The sequence below is a fragment of the Cynoglossus semilaevis genome, chromosome 15, assembly GCF_000523025.1.
Source record: "Cynoglossus semilaevis isolate Cse_v1.0 chromosome 15, Cse_v1.0, whole genome shotgun sequence".
Classification (NCBI taxonomy): Eukaryota; Metazoa; Chordata; class Actinopteri; order Pleuronectiformes; family Cynoglossidae; genus Cynoglossus; species Cynoglossus semilaevis.
Genome location: NC_024321.1, coordinates 4,771,631 through 4,777,667, shown reverse-complemented (window position 1 = coordinate 4,777,667; position 6,037 = coordinate 4,771,631). Strand labels below are relative to the sequence as shown.

General features: G+C 39.5%; 1 protein-coding gene across 1 annotated transcript in view; it reads left to right on the top strand.

The window, feature by feature from the left end:
- Positions 1–3,632: 3,632 nt before the first annotated feature.
- Positions 3,633–6,037, top strand: part of LOC103390661 (ubiquitin carboxyl-terminal hydrolase 37-like) — a 10,887-nt gene continuing 8,482 nt past the window's right edge. The window contains exon 1 of the mRNA XM_008326590.3: positions 3,633–3,721. The gene's annotated coding sequence lies outside the window, so the exon portion shown is untranslated. The remainder of the gene's footprint in view (positions 3,722–6,037) is intronic.

Sequence of the window (6,037 nt, the reverse complement as noted above, 5' to 3'; positions counted from 1 at the left end):
TGCAGGCTGCGGAGTAAAAAGAAAGCACCATAAATCTGCACTCAACACGGAGGGTAAACAAAAGGCTGCCGTTACATTTAACTCTCTCACTGAAACACTGCAATAATAATTTCAACGTACGACATCGACAAAAACATTCATCTGTTAACAGTACCTGATTTTGGAGTTGATACATATAACACATTCCCAACACCTTGGGTCAAAGGCATTTTTAGTGTTATGTTAAGTCCCTTTAATGAAATACTGAAGTCCTTTTGAAGTAAGTGCTGCAGTTTTAAAGGTGAAATCTTTGGTTTTAAATAAACATAAGGTCTAAATTATGTTCCTTCGAAAAAAACAAGGTTTTTGATTAACATAGTTAAATAATATGCATGTTGCAGTGACCTAGCCATTGGTCGGTGCTCCTTTGACAACCAGCGTTCAGAACTAAGACTGAACGAAGACTTCATTTTTTAATCCTGCAGCATCAGCTTCTACCTTTAAACACAGCTGCCACAGTTCTGCTGCCTGTGCAGCCTGTAACATCAACCAAAGCCACATTTTTAGGGACAGTAGCTGCAAGCGTCAAAGGATGACATAAAAATAGTAAATTCCAATGCAGTTAAAGTCCTTCAAACCTCCAAGGCCAAATGAAAACTCGGGTAATTGATGCACAAACATCTTTTATTAAACCTACTTCTGCAACTTTTACTAGTGGACCAAACAGATCTTTCTTTTGATGTCATGACTTACAATGCCTCTAAAAATAGAACATGGAACTGCAGGGATTTTTTTGTATGTTTGCCCAAACACCAAGTCATCTTTGGGCTAAATTCAGGAAAAAAAGATATAAAGCAGAGACATGTTTAGGATCAAAGAACTAAAAGATGCAAAATTACACATATGTTTGTTTACCTCAGGGGGAGAACACAGATTTATAACTGCATCTTGAGCAAATTCCCCGGAGACACAATTCATCCTGACCACTTTTTTATGACTGTCAATAAAACACACTTTAAAAGATGTTCCTTCCCTTTGTCTGCGGCTCTGATGTGATCAGCAGAGCTGCACAAACTGAGGGGCCTTGGCCTGGTTTCCTATTCCAATATGATTGCATCCTTCTTAGTGTTCCTCTCTACCCGTCCCCCCAAAACTTATTTTTTTTTTTTTTAAACAGCCACTCGATTCAGAAACCCCTCCATTTACTTTGTGGGCCTTCACAAATAACTTGTCCGGGTTATCCCACAAATAAGATGTCTGTCAGTCTGCCAGTGAAAGCCCCAGAGGCAGAGAGTCATCCTGCTGAGAAGTGAATATATTTTACTGCTGTGTCATTAACGTGACATCAAACATGCACTAATTTATGGATGCACATCTATAACCCTCCTCCCTTTTCCTCCTTTCCTGCCTGCTTTTTGTTTTTTAAACTTAAGGTAAACTGAGAAGCAGGCACCTTTGCTTCTCACAAGGGACGGCCATATTTCATGCTGTAGTTGACCTCTGAACTCTGGGAGCGGGTCTGACCCTGTAGATCAAGCTGAATATTTGAGGCGGGTGCCACATGGACTGTGAGAAGGGACTGTTGAAGACTTGTCCATTAATCACAGCCTCAGTTTTGACATAGTCGACCTCTGGAGTCAGATTTCCAACCCAGTGCATCAAAGTCGCTAATCGTCACCTAAGGACAAAGGCCTCAGATGACAATGGCAACTACATTTGAACATCACGTTATTTCAGTCAAAATAAAAAAATGCTTCTATAAAATAATTAAGTTACAAGTAAAATATACAAAAAATAAGAAAATGATCCCCATATAAAACTCAAAGTAGCTGAAAAAAAAGAAACATTTTTTTATATAACTACTATTCTATACACAATGTATGAAGTTGCTAAAGAAAATAACCAAGTCATTTGTGGTGACTTGTGAATGCAGTAACATGAATACCATTATTTAAAAAAATAAAAAAAAGATTTAAGAAAAAAAAAAACTCTGCACGTCTTTTTGGCAAAGGATCTGTGTTTTCTCAGGCAAGGGTGTGCTGCTTCTTCAAAATAAAACACAAAAGACCTCAAGTGTATTATCTGAGTGAAATCAAAGTCACCACACCGCTTTTTCATGAAGAAGCAACCTTTTAATCCTTTCACAGCACCTCTAAAGCCAGCAGGGGGGGGGGAGGGGGGAGGAGATTTAGAATCAAAGAGCAGATTTGTGTTGTTTAGTCTATTTAGCACAGTTTCTCATTATAGTTGCCTGTTGTTGTTTGCCCAGAACAATAAAAAACACATAATTTGTGAGCGGAGGTAGCGTACATTTCAAAATAACCTGGTATAAAAAGACACAGCTCAGTCTGTTGGGTGTTAAGATGCAGAGCCGCCTTCACTGCAGAGGAATTATCTTGGATCTGTGATCGCTGACGTCAGATTTGACAGGTGTCAAATTTACATGGCAGAGGATAAGAATTCTGTCAAGTGTTGACTTTGAAAAGCTGACCCTGGCGCCTAACCCCGTCCACACTGCATTATTCACTTGATATCCACGCAACGTTTGGTGCATAAGTGAGCCCCGAAGCCCACGTTGAAAGTCTGGGCAGCTGCACAGCTGGAAGTGGTGTGAGAATAGCGATGGCCGGACAGGTGTTTGTGGGCGTAACATCTAAGGAGACGCGTGTTGGTGTGCATATGGTACAGAGTGTGTTTTACACATGTCTGCAGTGAACATTAACACCTGAAACCTACAGCTTTCATGTAAAGCCCAGTAATTGATATGGAGTGGCTGCAGCAGGTGCTGCCTCGCCACTGCACAGCGTTTAGACGCATTTAGGTGACCTGACTGATTACTTTATGGCCACGCTTCAATTGCTCACAGACGGTACGGTTGGATGTGGTGCCTCACAGCAAGAAGGATTATGGTTTTGCAATTTCAATTATTTTTGCAGCTCCAGCAAAAGCCTGTATATTGGTCCAAGAAAAGGAAACTAGGCAGTGGTTTTGTATTAAAGAGTAAAATTTAGTGGAAAAAGAAACACAGAACCAAGGAATAATGATATTGTAAAAGAAGTACTGACAACAGATGTGATGTGTACTATCAGGAGTTTGTCAACTAGAAACTAAGGCTAGCTAACAATTAAACATTGAAGCACCTTTTTTAACCAAAGAATAATAGAAGTTTCACCTTAAAGTGATTTTAGGAAAGTAATTTTGTAAGGATAGATTCAGGAGAGTCCCTGAAGTAAACTTCAAATACTGCACTGTACATGATCCCTTACTAAAGGAGACATCCTCTTTGGTGAAGAACACTGAAAACCAACAATGGTATTATGTCACGGAGAAGATCCAAATATGAAGACTTCCTTTGTCCTTGAGCAAATAAGGGTCCAACCATTTGATCTATGTCCAGGCCTGGGCCTAACTATCCAAGGGTTCTCTGTTTAACAGAGATGTATGATTTGAAAGAACACAGCTCAGGACAAAAATGAGACGATGTCCAAAGAATACATCAGGCTTGATCTTCATTAAACACAAAAAACAGACATGAATTGAAGTTTCTATTACCACATCTTTTCCATGTCTTTGATGGTCAACAATCGAGTTCTGACCTTAATGTTTTCCCCCCAGGATGATGACTCAGCATTTAGACAAAGGTCAGGCTTTTGCATGTTAAATCACATTGTTAACAGTTGGAGGAGATCTTTTAAAATCCTGCAGATGATCAGCTGGGACGTATTTCTGTTTGTCTTCCAAGGTAATTGAAGTTCTATCAGAAATTGCAAAAGCAGACGAAGTTTCGTCGATGATTAAAGTATCATTAGGGACCCGTTGCCGTTTCAGAGAATCTCTTTCACTTGATTTGTTGGCTCCCTCGCTGGAGCGCCGAGAATTAATTTATTCCTCTAATCTTTGTGTATGCCAAGAGTTGGGCAGCCCAAGCTTTGTAGGCCTAAATTTATGTTTTCTGGAAGTAAAGAGATGATCCATCAAGAGAGCTTTATCTAAAGCACGAAGAAGAGTCAAAGGTAGAACTGTCTTTAGAGAGAGAGAGAGAGTCTTACCTCCTGTGTTGGCTCTGACTATGAGGCCTAAGTGGGCCCAGAGTAGACTCAGCCATGATAATGTGGTTTGGATGTAATGACACCGGCTGTGTGTGCAAACAATCAAGAGCCATTAGTGGGAGAAAGTCACAGCTATCCAGCAGCCCGTCTCTTTGAAGACATAAAATAAATAAATAATAAATAAAGCACATATGCTCAGATCCTCTTGTCTTCGGGGACCAGACTCTTTGGCACATCCACAGGCTGCGAGGAAGTGTTTGTTCATTTGAAACGCTTGCTCTAATGTTAATCAGATGTTACTCAAGTCATATTAGCATAAAAATTCCAGAGTGTTCTGTTTAGCCAGACTCAAAGCAATGTGGGCTTAGGTTTTCGACATACAGGGCAGCAGAGAAGTAAAGAGACAGAAGAGCAACAATCACAGGACGTTGTTCCAGGGTCAGTTAAGTTTATATTTTAAAATTTAAAACTACAGTGCCCTATCCTTACTAGTCCTACTTGACTAGTTTTGGACTATTCCTAGGCCAAAACAACAGCAGATCAGTGGCTTAGATACTACTATTAGTAGCAACAATGGCTACAAACTGGTGCTACATACTGGTGCTAATAAGAATTAATATCTGATCTTGCCTCTATCACGCTTTGCTTCTCTATCTTTCTATAACCATACTTCATGGTCCAAGCCGCTGGTTTGTTTAATGTCTGCTACAGTTTTGTGGTGTTCTAGTATTGTGTTGTACAAGGTTTTTCCCCATTTCCCAGTATTGTCCATATTTCTTCTTTGTTTCTATGAACACTTTAAGTCTTTCCAGTTGAATAAACAAGTCTCTCCTCACTGTAGCAAACAATCGACAATGAAAGTGCGTTTTCCTGTCAAGTATGCCTCTTTACAGTCACCAGTCCAACCTGAGAGACCCAAGCAACTGTTCTAGACCTTGACACAGTTTCATTCACTGCAGGTAGCAAATTAATACAAACAACGATGCATGACCCTCAATTTCAGTGTACCCCTGTGGTACAATGACAATAAAGAATATTCTATTCTATTCTAATACCAATGATTGATCGTGTGAGTCCTGTCAGGGAAAAGAACTAATAACTTTTCCACTGCATGACCTTTTGACATCATTTGAGAGAAAGACGAGGAGATTCCCAATTACTGGTTCAACTGAAACCCTCTTAAGGAGGGAAGGAAATACATCAGCTTAGTTTATCTTCAGTTGGAAGAAAATGATACAACACTGAGAACTTAGTCGCTAACAGGAAGCAGACTTACACTTTAAATGGAAAAAGAACGACATCCAAACAGTTGAGAAATTATCACCGACAGTAACATACTAAAATAAGTGAAGTTAGGAACAAGAAAGTGACATCAAACTAATAAATGACCAGACCAAAAATAGTTGTGTTGATGTCTGTTCTTTACGCAACTATTCCACAGCGCATTAACCTCATTATGTCCAGTCTGGTTATCAACCAAAAACAACAGACTTTTCGATCAGTGAACCAAATGTTCAACCTGTGTGGCAGACGCACATCAAATCTGGAGCCAATAGCTGTGTCCTGCCACATTAGCTAATGTTTGATTTGACATGCACTATTTACCTGCAACAAATGCTCCCATTAAAGCAATTTTCCGCAGGAGCAACAGGAGTTGGAGATCATTCTCAAGACGTAGACAGACAGTGACAGTTGTAGGAAAAGCTTGTCTTTAATCTGAGAATAAGTAGACAATGTATTTACGCAAACCCAATTGATTACATAAACATGTATGTTTATATGTGTAATGCATAGAAAACTCGGGAGCTTAAAATATCAAAATTAATGACAGCATGAACCGAGGGACCAGATGTGAATATTATGAAAATAATCTAATGAGCATCCCCTAAGGGTTAACTGATCTCATTCTGTATTAACTGTTTATTATATCATCAAAAAGCAGCTGCGAGGCAAACACAAGTCCTTTAATAACTATTTCATTCCTGCGTTACTGTTTCTTCTCCCCTCAC